The sequence below is a fragment of the Meles meles genome, chromosome X (assembly GCF_922984935.1).
Source record: "Meles meles chromosome X, mMelMel3.1 paternal haplotype, whole genome shotgun sequence".
In the NCBI taxonomy this organism is placed as follows: Eukaryota; Metazoa; Chordata; class Mammalia; order Carnivora; family Mustelidae; genus Meles; species Meles meles.
Genome location: NC_060087.1, coordinates 32,627,341 through 32,646,979, shown reverse-complemented (window position 1 = coordinate 32,646,979; position 19,639 = coordinate 32,627,341).

The window sequence follows — 19,639 nt, the reverse complement described above, 5'->3', positions numbered from 1 at the left end:
ATCCACTGTGAAATAGAGTAATGCCAAGTAAGGAGGTTTAAAAAAAACAATTGTAAAAAAATTACCCTCCTCTGCTCCCCTCATTGCATGATCTGAGTATCTTTTACCAGCCTGCCTTAATTGTTCAACCAATGTCCTCTGGTTAAAGTGCTATTTGGTAGATGGCCCTGTGGAAATAAATACATGGTACAAAGAGAGGATAATAGAGAGACTGGAAAACAGAAGAGGACCAATAAATATTTGCTGAATGAACTTTTGAAATGGCAACACTCTTAGCCTTAGGCATGTTATAGTTTGGATTCAGTGTTGAGTTCAAGGTCATTAAGAAAAACGCTGGTGCAGCTGGGTGGCTCAGTCGGTTAAGCCCCTGCCTTTGGCTCAGATCCCGATCTCAGAGTCCTGAGACTGAACCCCGCTTCGGGCTCCCTGTTCAATAGGAAGCCTGCTTCTCCCTCTGCCTCTCTGCTCCTCCCCCTGCTCACTCTATCTCAAATAAATAAATAAATAAATAAAATAAAATCTTCAAAGAAAAGAAAAATCCATTGAGGATGTGACCCAAGGGAGAGTGATATCAGTAAACTGGGGCAGGATACAGAGCAGGAAGTATGTGAGCACTGAAGACTCTGAGCATCTACCAGAATTAAGCTTCAAAAAATGGATGGAGCTTGACTAATGTTTTTAAAGACAACCAGTGCCAAGAGCTGTGTATGGCAACCTACAAGGTGTTTAGTGCTTTTGGTATAAGACAATGAAGTCAAAATTCACTCATATAAAAAATTGCTTGAAATTATATGTTATCTTGCTTTGTGTTGTTAACAAGCATTTCTTTCCAGATCTAAAATGATTGACCAGCAAGTGCTTCACACATACTCTACCTTGTCCTGCGAACAACTTATCTACAATCCCTAGAAAGAAGGCAGTCTTCAGCATATTGATTCTGATACTTCTAGAGAAGCCAGCATGATAGCCAACAAGGAGTTCAGTGTTCAGTATCTTTAACATGTATTAGAAAAAAAGGGATAGAGAAAATATCTCAATTGAAAAATGGGTTTGAAAATGAGGGGCAATTCCTCACTGAATAAATGCAAATGCCTAATCAGCATATGAAGATATCTTCAATCTAAATTATGAAGGATAGAATACTATCACAATTTGATTACATTTGCCTATAAAAACAGCAAATACTTCATTGCTCTCTTTTGGTGGGTGATGAACGAGACATATGTTACAATGTCTTATTTATTGATCATTGGTACAAATTCTCTGAAAGGCAATTCAGTGTGTTATCAAAAGACTTAAAAATACATGTGCCCTTTGATTAAGAAACTTAGAATCTGACAATTTATTCTCAGTAGATAATTATATATGTGCACAAACTTCAGCTACAAGGTTGTTCATCATAATAACATTTATAAAATTAATCAAACTATTCAAAAAAGATGACTGGTTAAATAAGAATGAATAGGAATAGTCTTTTTTTGAGATTTATTTATTTATTTGAGAGAGAAAGAGTGGGAGGGTAGGGGCAGAGGGGGAGAGAGAATCTCAAGCAGGCTCCCTGCCGAGCTTGGAGCCCAATGTGAGGCTCAGTCTCCGGACACAGAGATCATGACCTGAGTCAAAATCAAGAGTCAGATACTTGACTGACTGAGCCACCCAGGTGCTCCAGGAACAGATTTTCTTAAAACAAAACCAAACTTAGGGGAAATTACCAAATAGTATAAAATAAGATGCCAGATATGGTGTGTGTGTGTATGAGTGTATGATAGAGTACAGGAAATGACCAGAGACTAAAAATGTAGAATGTTCTAAATGGAGAGTCTAAGAATGGAGAATGTGCTTCCTTTTCTGTGAAGAAAAATAAAGAATAGAAGCAGGCAAAATAGTCTGTAAGTGAAGGAAAACAAGGGTGAATCGAGAGAGAGGGCAATTAAGATTTTCCTACTATTCTCTCTTAAGGCTTTAGGTGTTTGTTCTTTGCATAGTTTGTCAACTATGCTGTGAAGCAATTTTGTGTATTATCTCATTTAATCCTAACAACAGCTATGAACTTACAATCATTATCTAAACTTTATAGATGAGGCAAAGAGATTGAAGTTCCTACAGATAATAAGAGACAGAGCTGAGATGCTAGCTTCAGAGCTTTTGAAGAGACTGAACAGAGTAGAGGACATGAAGAATTGTGTATGTAAGTGAGTTCTAGGGGATAGTGATTCTGAATTTAGTGTAGGTAGGCAAGATGGGCTCATGAGCTTCAGGTGGTGCTTTGGCTCTGAGACACAGAGTTGCCCTGTGTCCTCAGCACCAACAATGCAGAGAGGCAGAGGTTTTATAAGAGAATGGCATTTGGGTAAGCCAAGGTCATGGGGAGAGTTTCAGCTTTTGTATACCAGTGCTGCCCTTCTATTGATCACATATTATCTTGTGAAATTTTAAAAAATTCAGGGGCACCTGGGTGGCTCAGTGGGTTAAGCCTCTGCCTTCAGCTCGGGTCATGATCTCAGGGTCCTGGGATCGAGCCCCACATCGGGCTCTCTGCTCAGCGGGGAGCCTGCTTCCTCCTCTCTCTCTGCCTACTTGTGATCTCTGTCTGTCAAATAAATAAATAAAATCTTTAAAAAAAAATTCAGTGTATCTCTGAGAGAGCTCACTAGGGTCAGTGGTAAAATTTGTTGGGTGTCAGGGCAGAGAACAACATAATGGAAAAGAAGACAATTATGGGGGGAGGACACAAATATTCCTCGGAATCCACTGCATACTGAACTGTTTGCATACTTTGTTTCATTTAATCCTCAAATGAAAGCAAAAAATATATATAAAAAATAGAAAAAGTTAAAAAAACTTATAAAACTAGGATTAGTATCATTAAGAGTTGAAGAGATTTATTTTGTCTTATAAACATGAAGATATTTTCCCAATGCCAAAGCGCTAATAGATGGCAAAGTCACAGTTGATCTCTAAAAAATGAACATCAGGATGAATGATAGAACCCAAATGTCTGTCAGCTGAGGAATGGTTAACAGGTGTGGTGTATCCATATAATGGAATATTATTTGGCAGTTGAAAGGAATGAAGTACTGACACAAACTTCAACATAAATGAACCCTTAAAACATGATGCTAAGGAAGCTGGTCACAAAATACCAGAGGCTGTAGGATTCCATCTATGTGAAATGTCCAAAACAGACAAATCTATAGACACAGAAAAGAGATTCACGGCTGTCAGGGGCTTCAGGAAGGGACGACTGGGGAGTGGCTGCTAGTGTGTACAGAGTTTCTCACTGGGGTGGTGAAAATGTTCTGCAGAACCTTGTAGAAATACATTGAATTTACTAAAAGTTGCTCACTTGCATACTTTAAAATGATGAATTTTATGTTCTATGAATTATATCCCATAATAAAAGGAAGAATGAATGATGAGGAGGTGGTGTTGGGTTGAGGGATTACGAATTTTCTCTTATTTTTTTCCGAATTTTCTGTCCTGTGGTTAATTAACTTTCAAAATAAAAAAAGAGTAAAGAAAAAAAGCAGACCTAGGTCTACACAGAACAAGTGGCACCGGCGAGAGACACATCATAACAAGTTACCAGATTTGTTCCCCGCTAAAATTAAGGAGACAGGATCATCACTCCACAAGAAATGAGTTACAAGCACCTGTTCTCTGTTACCATGGCAACCAAAAGGTCCTCACCTCCCCAAGATGCAGCACTAAGTAAAATCTACTAAATCCATGCTGGAAAATGCCTTCAGTCTTCCCCTGTAAAAGAATCAAGGTCAGCAGCCTGTTCTCACTGGAAGACACGTGCCTCACCCCTCTAAGTTGAGGGTGAGGAGAAGCATAAGGCAAGACATGCTTTTGATTGAGTGAGCTGGATGATGATGGGTCTGTGGACCCCTGAACATTATCTTGGCCCAGCACTGACCAGCTGTGTGACCTTGAACAAGTTACCTGACTTCTCTGAACCTTGGTTTCCCTTCCTGTTACCAGAGACTCAGTTGTCACGAGAACTCAGGTCTGTATTAGCATAGAAAGTGCCTATACCAGGCCCTAATGACAGCTTAATAAACATGGCTGTTCCCATTATGGACTTTTATCATTTCTTTCATTCCCTTGATAAATATGCATTGATTGTCAGCTCTGCTGGGTATGGTTTTAAACACTGGGAATAGAGCAGAAAACAAAACAGATAAAAAAAATTATGGCACTTACATGCTGATGGGGATGTGCACAGGTAGGATTTTAAATTAATATATGTAGTGTATTAAGTAGTGTTAAGTGTTTAAGAGAAAAACAAATAAGAGAGGAGGTGTTAAGTGTCGATATGGAGAGTCCAGGTAGCCAGATAAGGCTCTGTTCACTGAGGTGGGACATTGGGTGGAGACATGAAAGAAACAATGACGGAGCCATGAGGGTATCTGGCAGAATATTTCAGTGAAAGCAAAGGTCCTGAGTTGGGTGTTTGCTCGGCATGCTTGAGGAATAGTAAAGAAGCTGTCCTATCGAGGTCAGACTGAAGGGGACAAGGAAGAAGTGGAGAACTCTGTTCAGGGACAGGAATTCAGACCAGAGAGGAGCTTGGACCAGGCTGGTGAAGATGGACATGCTAAGCAGTGCTCAGATGCTGCATATCTTCTGAATGGAACAGTGGTATAATAGCTCAACTGTTCTCTATGGTTCTGATGGATTCCTGTCTCACGTTGAGGTCTTTTATCCATTTCGAGTTTATCTTTGTGTACGGTGTAAGAGAATGGTCGAGTTTCATTCTTCTACATATAGCTGTCCAGTTTTCCCAGCACCATTTATTGAAGAGACTGTCTTTTTTCCACTGTATATTTTTTCCTGCTTTGTATAAGATTATTTGACCATAGAGTTGAGGGTCCATATCTGGACTCTCTACTCTGTTCCACTGGTCTATGTGTCTGTTTTTATGCCAGTACCATGCTGTCTTGGTGATCACAGCTTTGTAGTAAAGCTTGAATTCAGGTAACATGATGCCGCCAGTTTTATTTTTGTTTTTTCAACATTTCCTTAGCAATTCGGGGTCTCTTCTGATTCCATACAGATTTTAGGATTATTTGCTCCAGCTCTTTGAAAAATATCGGTGGAATTTTGATCAGAATGGCATTGGCAGTAACCTCTTTTATATCAGCCACAGCAACTTCTTTCAAGATGTCTCCAAAGGCAAAGGAAACAAAAGCGAAAATGAACTTCTGGGACTTCATCAAGATCAAAAGCTTCTGCACAACAAAGGAAACAGTCAACAAAACAAAGAGGCAACCCACGGAATGGGAGAAGATATTTGCAAATGACAGTACAGACAAAAGGTTGATATCCAGGATCTATAAAGAACTCCTCAAACTCAACACACACAAAACAGATAATCATATCAAAAAAATGGGCAGAAGATATGAACAGACACTTCTCCAATGAAGACATGCAAATGGCTATCAGACACATGAAAAAATGTTCATCATCACTAGCCATCAGGGAGATTCAAATTAAAACCACATTGAGATACCACCTTACACCAGTTAGAATGGCCAAAATTCGCAAGACAGGAAACGTGTGTTGGAGAGGATGTGGAGACAGGGGAACCCTCTTACACTGTTGGTGGGAATGCAAGTTGGTGCAGCCACTTTGGAGAACAGTGTGGAGAGTCCTCAAGAAATAAAAAATAGAGCTTCCCTATGACCCTGCAATTACACTACTGGGTATTTACCCCAAAGATACAGATGTAGTGAAAAGAAGGGCCATCTGTACCCCAGTGTTTATAGCAGCAATGGCCACGGTAGCCAAACTGTGGAAAGAACCAAGATGCTCTTCAACAGAAGAATGGATAAGGAAGATGTGGTCCATATACTCCATGGAGTATTATGCCTCCATCGGAAAGGATGAATACCCAACTTTTGTATCAACATGGATGGGACTGGAAGAGATTATGCTGAGTGAAATAAGTCAAGCAGAGAGAGTCAATTATCATATGGTCTCACTTATTTGTGGAGCATAACAAATAACATGGAGGACATAGGGAGATGGAGAGAAGGGAGTTGAGGGAAATTGGAAGGGGGAGGTGAACCATGAGAGACTATGGACTCTGAAAAACAACCTGAGAGTTTTGAAGGGGCAGGGGGTGGGAGTTTGGGGAAGCCAGGTGGTGGGTATTAAGGAGGGCACTTATTGCATGGAGCACTGGGTGTGGTGCAAAAACAATGGATTCTGTTACGCCGAAAAGAAATTAAAAAAAAAAAAAGAATAGCTCAACTGTGAGATATTTAAATGCCTAGGCTCTATGCTCGTTTGAATCCACTACTATGGAAATAATGACCTACTCGTGATAGGCACTTACAAAATACTGAGCATTCTCCAAAGTGGGAAAAGCCTGCTAATTAAGCCATGTTGTTACTCCTTGATTTTTCTTATCACCACTAGATGGATTTAATCAAACTACACTTCAACTAATGCCAGAGGATTCACCACTCCTCTGGGCAAGTCATTCTACCCTTAATCAGTTCTGACCTCAAGGGTTAACTATTTCTCTGTAGCATTAAAAAACAAAAACATGAAGGGCACCTGGCTGGCTCAGTCAGTGGAACATGCAACTCTTGATCTCTGGATCGTGAGTTCAAGCCCCACAGTGGGTGTAGAGTTTACTTAAAAACAAAAATGAAAATATGAGCATATGTGGATCCATTTCACCTTTCCAACTAAGAATTTTCTTGTATTTCCATTCTTTTTTTTTTTTTAAAGATTTATTTATTTGACAGAGAGAGATCACGAGTAAGCAGAGAGGCAGGCAGAGAGAGAGGAGGAAGCAGGCTCCCCGCTGAGCAGAGAGCCCGATGTGGGGCTCGATCCCAGGACCCCGAGATCATGACCTGAGCTGAAGGCAGAGGCCTAACCCACTGAGCCATCCAGGTGCCCCTTGTATTTCCATTCTGCCACTGAACATAATCTATTTCATACTGATTATTGTGATAGGTACAAGGAAGTAAGAAACCTTTTAGGATTTCACCCAAAGCACTGAGATGAAGGAAGGCAGTGCTGAAGACAATGGCCCTTGGAAATGCCCCAAATCATTTATAAGCAACATTTAAGCCACGATAAACTAACCAAATACAAAATCACCTAAATATATGATTATTTAGCTTTAGTTTGACTATTCTTTCTTCTGTAAGGGGATAATTGTATATTCTAAGACTTTCTTGAAATCCAGATATATTATCTATTGTGCATTTCTTTAATATAATTTTTCTTCAAAAAAATAAATTTGACTTTTTATAATCTATTCTTAGTGAATCTAAGAGCCCTAAGTGATTAGGGTTCACTTTAAAAAGTATAATATTTTTCAAACTGACAGTATTAAAAAATCCCGTTATTTATCCATAGTAATGGCTGACTCTGTAATGATACCACTCTAACAAGACTGTAATCATAGCACTTTTACTCCTTCCCAAACTGAAAACTAAAAATGTATGTGTACATACCTAACCTACTGGCAAATCTCCACATCTTTTTGATTCTTCAGAGAACATTAAAACTTCCTTGATAACCTCATAATATATTATTCCTCTATAGAGCAATATCTTTTAAAAAAATAAATTTGGTCTTTCAAACAGTTCTCCTACTTTTAAGTTCTTAGGTGCATTTTTAATCTGACAACTTGGCAGGAGAACACTAAGGGAGGAACAGGCAGGCTGTCCACCCAGATTTCACTGTGTATCAAGAAACCTATATTGGAAATATCCATCAAGCACTCCAAAAACATATTCCTCCTTAACTGGGACTGTTCTCCTGGAAACACTTCACCAACTTGCAGCCTGGAATTTCTTTTTAACACATATGTTTGTTCTGTAACTTTCTTTCTATTAATCACTCTACCTGATGGGGGAAAAAAACCCATAGGGAACATGAGATGAGGTAATCTATTATCATAACATCAGTCCATCTTTTTCCTTATTCTACTTACTGTAAATATAATTCACAAGTGAGCTATTCTTGTCCTTCACATTTCTTTCTCAAGCCTTCATATATTATAGATGTTAATTGACCTGATGTTATTCTTATGGTTACACTCTTTTCTATTGCCTCTATTTTCTACATATAGTCCTGAGATTATGAGTCTTCTTTAACATATAATAATAATTTTTATTTTGTTTTTTAAAAGATTTATTTATTTATTTATTTGACAGAGATCACAAGCAGGCAGAGAGGCAGGCAGAGAGAGAGAGGGGGAAGCAGGCTCCCTGCTGAGCAGAGAGCCCAATGCGGGGCTCGATCCCAGGACCCTGAGATCATGACCTGAGCCGAAGGCAGAGGTTTAATCCACTGAGCCACCCAGGTGCCCCAATTTTTATTTTATTTTTAAAAGATTTTTATTTCAGAGAGAGAGAGAGTGAGAGACTGAGGGGAGGGGCTAAGAGGAAGGAACAGAGGGTGAGGACAAGGGGCAGGGAGGGGGACAAACAGATTCCCCGCTAAGTATGGAGCCTGACATAGGCCCAGGACCCTGAGATCCTGAACTGAGCTGAAACCAAAAGTCAAACACTTAGCCAACTGGGCCACCCAGACACCCTTGTAACAATTTTTCAAAATTAATCCATACAACTTCTTAACTGATCAGAAATATAATGGATATTTGGGAAATTTTCTCTTTTTCTCTCAAAATTAATTTCTAGTGTGTATTAGCAACTGAAATTGCTTTAAAACAGATGAAGATTTCCTTCCATAATTTTAAGATATAATGCACATAATCTTCACAGAGCCAATATTCTGAGATTAAAACCCCACTCAATATTAATAACTGATGAAATCTTTTATGAAATTAGGTTCTGCTATGAAGAAAAATAAAGGAGATCACAACATTGCTTAAAATGGCAGATCACCCAGGAAACAATGTCCTTTATACCCGTAAACACGTTTTTTCTGACATAGTATTCCTTTTTGGAAGTCAGCCACATCACCAAGCCCAGGGTCCCACTGTTCCCTCTATGCAGCCTCCCCTGTCAACCCTGGCCCCAGCGCTACACCGTCCTGGAACTCCAACATCAGCTTTCCTCTCCCCTCCTTCTTTTTTTGGTTTTTATATTTTATTTGAGTCTAACTTTTGGTTTAAGATCCTCGAATTTCTGTCCTTTCACTCAGGAACTCTCCCATATACCACCCAGCCAATAATCCACTTCAGATCTTTCTTCTTTGGAAAGCAGAGGGCTTGCAAAAGAAAAGGGAAAATGATCATGCTTCGATTTTGCCTGATTTAGGGGATTCTCACACTGCCTCCAACATCATATGGGGCTTGAAATATAGGCACTGGGGTCTCTCTTCCATCATGATGTCCTTTCAGTTAAGCAAAAGACCCATTTTCTTGTTCTGGGAAATAGATTTCTGAGAGGTTTCAATAGCGGTATCCATAGCAGGGAATTGGGATGTGGCCCACGAGAAGACTAAGAGCATAAACACGTGTCACTTCTACTGGGGGTGTTTAGGTGAAGTGACGGCTGCTATGAAAAAGAGTCCTCCTCGGGTGCTTGTTCAGCCCCGGGGCCCAAGCAACCTAAGGTGCCTTAAAATTAGGGGTTCGGCAGGGGGTGCTGAAGACCTGGTTTCAACAGAGTTCCTATGGAATTTAACAATGCCTCAGTATTGTGGCCATTCACTCTTAAACAGTTTGTTAAAGGATCTACCTGCTTCTCCAAATCTCCACTGATCTCTGTATCATGACTTTTCTCCTGTTACTTATTTTATTCCCCAATCCTGAAGAAGCCCTACAAGCCTGAACATAGAGCCTCACTACGTCCCAGTCCCTAGGTCTTACACATCTTTCCACTGCCCATGGGTCATTATGAAAACACATTCTCAGTGTTTTTCAGGTGTTTCGACAAATTTAGTGAAGGTTTTTTTTTTAAGATTTTATTTATTTGACAGAGAGAGAGATCACAAGTAGGCAGAGGGGCAGGCAGAGAGAGGGGAAGCAGGCTCCCTGCTGAGCAGAGAGCCCGATGCAGGGCTTGATTCCAGGACCCTGAGATCATGATCCGAGTCAAAGGCAGAGGCTTATCCCACTGAGCCGCCCAGGTGTCCTGTGAAGCTTTATTTTTTAAAAAAAGACTTATTTATTTGACGGAGAGAGACAACGAGAGAGGGAACACAAGCAGGGGGAGTGGGAGAGCGCAAAGCAGACTTCTCTCTGAGCAGGGAGCCCAACACAGGGCTCAATCCCAGGACCCTGGGATCATGACCTGAGCCAAAGGCAACTGCTTAACTGACTGAGCCACCCAGGCACCCCAGAAACAGACTGACCTATTTTCTTTTTTGAAAAACAATTCTCAGTCTGTCTGCTCATAGGAATCACTGGGGGCTTTTTAAAAACTCTGATGCCTGGGTCTCATCCCCAGACTGATATAAGTGGTTTGGAATGAGACCAGGATTTTGGAGTTTTTAAAAGCCCTAACACGCAGTCAAGATACACACCATTAGGGATGCCTGGGGCTCAGTGGGTTAAAGCCTCTGCCTTCCACTCAGGTCATGGTCTCAGGGTCCTGGGATAGAGCCCCACATTGGGCTCTCTGCTCAGCAGGGAGCCTGCTTCCTCTCTCTCTCTCTCTCTCTCTCTCTCTGCCTGCCTCTCTGCCTACTTGTGATCTCTGTCTGTCAAATAAATAAATAAAATCTTTTTTTTAAAGATTTTATTTATTTATTTGTCAGAGAGAGAGAGAAAGATCAAAAGTAGGCAGAGAGGTAGGCAGAAGCAGAGGGAGAAGCAGGCTCCCTGCCGAGCAAGGAGCCCGATATGGGACTCGATCCCAGGACGCTAGGATCATGATCTGAGCCGAAGGCAGCCGCTTAACCAACTGAGCCACCCAGGTGTCCCAATAAATAAAATCTTTAAAAAAAAAAAAAAAAGATGCACACCATTGGCTTAGTCCATTTTCACCGAACACCCTTGAATCATAGAAGAACTATTTGCCTCATAACATATGTAGTCTATAGTTTAAGACAAATTCAATCCTACAGTACAGCTGCTATTGCTTTGATAATTCCAAACAGCAATTTTTCAATGCGTCTTTGATTTCTCACAACAGATATTCAGAGAAATGCTTGAGGGCATCAGATTTAGCTTATGGGAAAAAAAAAGTTACATACATGCTTTAGCATCTTTTTCCTCCTCCATGGAACAGAAGGAAGCCAAAAGATAGATATGTTTGTTACTGAGATTGTGGTGATGATTTCACGGTATATGCATAGCTCCACACATGTCGAGTTGTGTACATTAAATGTCTAGATTTATATACCAATTATACTCAATAAAGCTGTTTAAAAAACATTTCAGCTAATCCACACAGAGAGTTTTCCAGAGAGATTTACTTGATGCCATGTAGCAGAAAAAAAATTGCTGTAGGATGGACCTTCTATAGAAAATCATAATGTAACTGCTAGCTATTTATGAAACACCCATTTAAAAATTTAATTTTCAAATGTTCAAAGAAACAAAGAGGGAAATTCTTTTTAGCATTCTATTGTAAATCTTTCTACAACAGTATTTGTTCTAAACTTCATGTTTTGGGGCACCTGGGTGGCTCAGTGGGTTAAGGCCTCTGCCTTCAGCTCAGGTCATGATCCCAGGGTCCTGGGATCAAGCCCCACATTGGGCTCTCTGCTCAGGAGAGAGCCTGCTTCCTCCTCTCTCTCTCTCTCTGCCTGCCTCTCTGCCTACTTGTGATCTCTGTCAAATAAATAAATAAAATCTTTTAAAAAAAATAATAAATAAACTTCACGTTTTTTCTTCTGACAGTGTCCTATGGATATTCAGTTAGAAAATTCCTTACTTTTTTCGTTGTTATCCTAGGTCTTAAAATGATGTCTTAGATTCAGAAAAAATACCACCCCTCCAATATTTGACTCCTAGTTTGGCAACATAAATATCTCCTAGAAACATCTTAGAATTTCACATTCTCAGCATCACCTTAGAACTACTGAATTAGAAACTCTGGTTGTAGGATCCAGCAACCTGTATTTTAATAGATCCATGATTTAGATACTTACTAAGTTTGAGAATCAATGCTACAGAAGATAATAAACATTTATATTTGTGCTCTGGCCCCAGAGAACATTTCAACTTGATTTGGCCCTGAAGAAAGCTTTGGAAATCAGTTTATTTATTGTCCGTAAACCAGGATCTGGACTTGTAGAGAAAACCCCTAAAAGAGTCAAGACCACAAGACCATTTGCATGATGCTTTTAATATTCTTTGATTTCCTTGATATTTTTTGCTTCCTGATCACTTTATAATAACCAAGCCATGCCCCTATCTGTTTTATCTCAACAGGTAACAGTATTGATTGTAATATAAATATCTACATGGAATTCTTTTCCCAAAAATCTTCAAGGGCAAGAAGGAAGACAGATTCCTGACAGGCTGTTCTCTTCTGAGAATTCAAATTTGTTCTCGGTCAACAAGACTCTTCGTTTCATATTTCAAATTTATTACCCTTCCGTGCCCCCAAGAAAAACCTCAAGGGAAGCTTAATGTTTAAATCTGGCAATTCCCCTCCTTCATGATGTTCAGGCTTCTGTGTTCTTCTCCTGTTTCATGCATCTCACATTGCCTCATTTCTCTTCGTGATTTTCCTTACAATTGACCTCCTGTTCCTGTTGATGACAAGAAGCCTGCCTCGTCTTCTTTCTTTTATACACAACCCACTGCATGCGTGCACTGAATCATTAAACATCCAAGTCCAAATTCCTTAGAAAACAATTTCTAACAAATTTAAATTCTAATGTTTCATTGCAGGAGGGGTAGGAGGAGTGTGAAGTCCCAGAGAAGCAAGCGAGGTGACAGGGGAGGAACTGAGGCAAAAAGGAAAAGACACACACAAAAAGGAAAGAACAGAAATGTAAAAGGCTGTATTATCAAGCTGTCCTGAGTATTATAAGAAAATGTAGCTGTTTGCTTGATCTCATGGGCCAGCCCCTGAGAGGCTATATAAAGCCATTTTACCTCAGAAGAATATGTGCAAAGAGGAAAATCCATAGGAATTAACAAAATCTTGTTTACTGTATCACACGGATTCAAGCTTGCCACCCAGAACATTAATTTCCCAAACCTCCAGGACGTGTTACTGAGCTCTTCCAGGCAAGCACTAGGAAAGTTAACCCCCTCCCCCATCCCGTGATGCAGGCCATCCCATAAACTACAAAAACGTGAGATGGGCAATAGCTTCCCTGGGTTGTAGCCCTGGGGTGTCTGAGCTGTGGGGGCTCTTGCTCTGGGACCATGGGGAAGCCTAGTATCATCCTGAGAGGCTGAGACAGCTGGCAGTGTCAAGACACGTGTCCATGAAAGTGATGGATGAGGCTGTCCACTGAGCAGGTGAGAAAGTCTTTAAGTAGTGATTGTGGGGTCATATAGGTCCCAGAGGACCTGGGGAAGTGCAAAAACTAGGGTGCTCAGTTAGACCCCTTCAATCTAGCTGTGCCATGGAGGTGAAAATCCAATCCTTGTCAGCTGCAATTTCCTAAAAATATACTTTTATGATTATTGTTGTCCCTGATCTTGAGGCTGTAACAGACATACACCATCTTTTGTTTTACTGGAACTCAAGATTGCCATCATCACCTGCCAGTACTTAGCCTTGTCTTTGTTGCTTTCCAAGGAGGTTGAACCAAAACTTCATTTCCAAAGAGTCTATGCCCTAAGTAGTCTTTCACTTGTTGAGTTGGTGAATTGCTAATACTGCCCATTTACAGCAATTCTTTGGATGGAAGCAATGAGAAATGCCCCAGTGAAAAACCTGAGTACAAACTACACTCCCCTTTGACCCTATCAAAGTCGCATCTTCACTCTTCCTAGTCATCAAAGTATACTCCATCACCTAGTTTGTTTGCTTTCCCTCTGACCTAAGGAGTCCCAAGTTGACATGGGGTAGTTGTACCCTTCAATTCAGGGGAATTCTTCAAATGTCTCTGTTAGTTTATTTCCCCCCACCCCCCACCCACCCCCCACCGGAAACTAGGACTTCTCATCTGGCGGAGTTAAAGATTCTACAAGTAGATCAGTGAAAGTGATGGTGAAATGGGTCAATGCTACTTACTGTGTATTCTAGCTACTGAGGACAAAGCACTGTATGTTGTTGCTTCAGCATGTATGTGACTTGGGGAAACTGCTGCTATCCATATATGTGATGACTCATATCTGTTTTGAGTGGGGTCCATTTTGAAAGAGGGCTCTTCAGCAAGTTCAATGTGAGGAACATGTTGGAGTGACACTTGTGTCATATAGTCTTAGATCTGATGATCCTAGAGGTATCCAGTATGGATGATACTGTGTCAAGTCTCTGGCAAGGCCCAATAAGAAAGTTGCAGAGAAGAGCCCTAGAGTTCTGAAAATATACTATATTCTATATTACAAAGAACTTGTCCTCAAAATAACCCCCCAAAATGAGCTCCTGGTGTGCTACTAGGCCCCTGTAAAGACTGAGCACCTAGATGTGAAGTGGCCAAGAGACTTGAACTGCTCATCATGAACTGGGTGTTATCAAATCCATTGAGGTGTAAATTGAAACTGGCTTTTAAAAAGGTGGGGGAGGCTTATAAACTGGGTGCAGGATCAATCATATAAGAGATTGCTACGGCCTGAAAATTTATGTCACCCTAAAATTCATATGTTGAAGCCCTAACCCAAAATGTAATGGTATTTGGAGATGGGGCCTTTGGGAGATAATTAAAGTTTGATGATGGATCCCTCATGACCTGATTAGTGCCTTTATAAGAACTGACATCAGAAAGCTTGCTGTGTGTGTGAGTGTGCACAAAGAATAGGTCATATGAGCATGGAGAGAGATGGTGGCTGCTTGCAAGCCCAGAGATGATTCTTCCTTGCCAGCACACTGACCTTTGACTTCCCCAGACTACAGAACCAGGAGAAATAAATTTCTGTTGTTGAAGTAGTCTATGGCATTGTGTTATCACAGTTTGAGTCAACTAACAAAGAAACAAAACAAAACACAAAAACTTACAGGTACAAAACATTAAAATACTGGAGCTAGAAGGAATCTTTGTGGATTTATCAGTTCATTTTATAGGTAATGTGCAGAGTTCCACAGAGACTACAGAAACAGAGAGAGACAGAATTCCTTATGTCCCAAGGCCAACTCATGACTGAACAGGACTAACTAAAGGTCATCATCTAGTATTCTTTCCATTTAAGCACTTGGCTGCATTTAAAGACAGACAACGTGAATGAGAATCTGCAAAGCTCCATTTCACAGAACCAGCTACTGAAATAGGACAGTATTCAAATTCAACTTAACACACCAGCCAGTACCTCAAGACTGTTATCAAGGAAGATTCTAATGATGTCACAAAGTATACAACTTAGGTAAAAATGTCCTTCAATTTATAGAATAACTTTGTAGAAATCTTCATAGCTCCTTTTTGCATCTAATGTGAACAGAAAGCAAAAAAGAAAATAAGAGAAAGGAAGATGATTTAGGTATTTTATTTTAAAAAACTAAATAAAACTTTATCAGTGCTTTCTCAGTATTACAAATTTAAGTTTATAACAAACTTACAAAGCTCCACTGTCATCCTCTTTTTACAGATAAGAAAAATTGTGACCTTGAACAACTCACTTAATTTTCTATGCCTCCGTTTTCTGATCTAAAGTCGATAACTGCATTACAGTCATGGAATCAAATGTCCTTATTCTTAGTAAATTCAGGCAGAAAGTGAACAATAGGAGATTTCATTTTTTTTAAGTTTTTTTAAATTTTTTTTAATTAATTTATTTGACAGACAGAGATCACAGGTAGGCAGAGAGACAGCCAGAGAGAGAGGAAGGGAAGCAGGGTCCCCACTGAGCAGAGAGCCCGATGCAGGGCTCGATCCCAGGACCCTGAGATCATGACCTGAGCTGAAGGCAGAGGCTTTAACCCACTGAGCCACCCAGGTGCCCCTGGGAGATTTCATTTTTATAAGTTATACTGAATGTCATAATTCAAAAGTTTCAAAATGATCATAACTCAGCAAAAATCATCACCAGAGTTTAGCATTTCATAAGACTCACAAACAATAAAGGAAGGCTAGTGCTCCTGTCATGACATAATTAACTGTTCTCCCTTCATAAAACAATGCTGAAATAAAACTCACATTTTAAGCAACTGATAGGTTAGTAAACCAGTTATAAAAATGTCTGTAGATTCGGGGCGCCTGGGTGGCTCAGTGGGTTGGGCCACTGCCTTCGGCTCGGGTCATGATCTCAGGGTCCTGGGATTGAGCCCCGCATCCGGCTCCCTGTTTGGCAGGGAGTCTGCTTCCCTCTCTCTGTCTGCCTCTCTGCCTACTTGTGATCTCTGTCTGTCAAATAAATAAAATCTTTAAAAAAAAATGTCTGTAGATTCGAAAAGGAGCCCTCAAACTGCAGAGAAAATGTTTACATATATTGCAAATGGCCCAGATTTGCAGCAATAAGACCAGACTGTTTTGTTTTTTTTTTTAGTTGAATGTGTTAATATCGCCACTGAGATTCATCTGGGGAAAAAAGCTAGAACCTATTTTCCCCAAAGTTCTAACTCTGATGGAAAATCAACTTACAGAGACAATAACAATAATACTGAGAAAGTTTCCCATCTGAGAGACTCAGCAGGGGAGAGAACCATCCTTCTGGCTGTTGACAGACTGCATTAAGCAGTGGACCAAGATATACAGCCATACCCTTCTACTATGCAGTAAACATACCACTCAGGAAATGTCATGCACTGGAAATCCCCAGCAAGCCCATGAGATGTCACTAGGATGCTTAACGAGCAGCAAATTTCCTAAATGGGTGTGCAATTGTCATGGCGTGTAAAAATGCCCACACATTGTGCGCAACATTGTATCTGGCCTCTATCTTCATTCTCTGTGATATTGCCACAGGGAAAGAGTTGGCATGCTGAATGGCCTTGTAGAAGAAGAGAGGCATTCAAAGATTTCCATCATGACAATCTAGATTGTTCTGCATAGGAAATGGAAGTTAATGTTTTTTTCAGCTGATGTGGGCCCCTTATCTGTTGCTATTAGTGCCCTATCTCTTTACTTTTGGCATTTACCTCAACGTATTAAAGGTTGCCTCCTACAAACACTTGTTTGAAGCTGGAGCAGTCTCTGTAGTGGGCAGACCAAAATGGCCAGGAGATTTAGTACCTCAAGAAGCAGTTCTCAAGTGTACCCGGGTGGCTCAGTGGGTTAAGCCTCTGCCTTCAGCTCAGGTCATGATCTCAGGGTCCTGGGATCAAGTCGCGCATCAGGCTCTCTGCTCCACAGGGAGCCTGCTTCCCCCCTTCTCTCTGTGCCTGTCTCTCTGCATTGTGATCTTATGATCTCTCTCTGTCAAATAAATAGATGAAATCTTCAAAAAAAAAAAAAAAAGCAGTTCTCAAGAAACAACGGGCAGGCAGGTCTCCAGTGGATCTCAGCTCTGCTTGTTTGCAGTCGTAGTTACCTTACTAACACACCATTTATGCCTCCCTCCCTTTCTTGTCTTTCTTTGCTATCTCCTAAAGAGTTTGCAGAGATTAACCTGCAGAGAAGATATTTGTCTTAGGTTCTGCCTTTTAGGGGACCCCACACAAACACAGACTTCCAATGAAAAATTTTTGAAGTTCTTTAGATAGGAATAAACATACCTTAAGATCATTAAGCCCAGAGTAAATCATATATATCTTTTTATGGGTGAAATTATTTTTTTAGTAAACATGAATTACGTCCCTTAAGAATCTTGCAAAACATGTATGCAGCCTAAAAAATTTTTGAAAGGCTGAAGTTCTCCCTGCTTTGGCTTGCTAGCAGTATGGTGTTCATCTCTTATCAGATACAATATAGATTTATATAGGTGAATCCCAGTATTTTAAGTACCACTTGCAGGAACAATTTTTTTTTTAATTTTCTTGGCCTTGGCCTTTGTACTCCTTGAATAATTTCTTCACTGGATTCATTAATATATACTCAAATAAGACAAGATCTTTACGAATCAACGCTTCTTAAGCCTTGGGAAAACACTTGAATGGCTTCCCTTAAGAAGTTGGGAATGGCATATTCTGGGAAGGAGTGTGAGCCAAGAGCAAAGGAATGAATACAGATGTGTGGGAGAGAATTAGGAAAGGCAACATTCCCTGTGTTTAGATTCCTCAGGTTTTGCAGACATACTTCTTCCTCTCCACCCAACTTTACCGCCACTGATGAATTTTAAGCCTTTTGGATTTGCATTGGTGCTTTTGGGAAAAAAGTCCCATGGGGGGCGCCTGGGTGGCTCAGTGGGTTAAAGCCTCTGCCTTCGGCTCAGGTCATGATCCCAGGGTCCTGGGATCCAGCCCCGCATCGGGCTCTCTGCTCCATGGGGAGCCTGCTTCCTCCTCTCTCTCTGCCTGCCTCTCTGCCTAGTTGTGATTTCTCTCTGTCAAATAAATAAAATATTTTTAAAAAATCCCATGGGTGCTTTTTTCGAAGTCATGCCTTTCTCATTCTGATAAATATGTCTCTAGCACTCTTTGATGACCAGGCAGTCCCAGACAAAATTCTGAAACAGAAAAAGTATGTGCCAGAGCCCATGACCTCCTTTTCTTTGACAATTCATGATCCCCTCAATCAAGTACCATCTTTCTTTCCTACTTCATCTTTACTGGGACCCGTTGTCAGGAGGAATCTTGACTTAAATTACTTACAAATTAGTTGCATTAGCTCTCCTAAGAGAATTCTCTTAATTATGAGAATTCTCCTTAATTATGTAATGCAAAGTTCTTAATTATGTAATGGAAAGTTTTATATCTCATTAGTGTTATTTTGAACACAAGAAAGTAGGTGAGTAATGACTGTAGAAGTGGGGAATCTTCTACTTAGGATTAACTCACGACTGCCTGTTTATCAGCCATCTCTTGAATTCCCCACAGCCATTTCTCCATAGCATTTATTTCTCATGGACCTTGAGTGAAAATATTCCATCTGTAATTTTGGTTCAAAGAATCACTATTTATCAGACTACATGGCAAACTGCATTTGTTCAGTGTGTATTTACAGAACCAATGGTGAGGATAATAATTTCTTTAAAAACTGCAACCTGATTCTTCATGATCTTTTTTTTTTTTAAATATTTTATTTATTTGACAGAGAGAAATCACAACTAGGCAGAGAGGCAGGCAGAGAGAGAGGAGGAAGCAGGCTCCCCATGGAGCAGAGAGCCCGATGCGGGGCTGGATCCCAGGACCCTGGGATCATGACCTGAGCCGAAGGCAGAGGCTTTAACCCACTGAGCCACCCAGGTGCCCCTCTTCATGATCTTTTAAAACTAATTTTATTTGAGGGCTCAAATGTTGCTTTCCTGAGCAATAAAAAGCTTAGTGTGAACTCAGCCTGGCCCTTTAAAAGAGAGGACTAAACAGGGTGAGTATGTCTTGAGGGAAAGCATGTAGGAAAGCCTAGTAATGCACGCCCATCCCAAACAATTTTATTGAAAAGAGAGAGCTTCACTGACCCCATTTCTACCATATGAGGCTTGATGCTCGCTTAATCTCTGCTCAATTTAAGATAAAAATTTAGAGGCAGAGGTACAAGCTACCAGTAAGAAAAATCTGTTCCCCCCTTGCATATATGGTTATTACTTGATATTCTT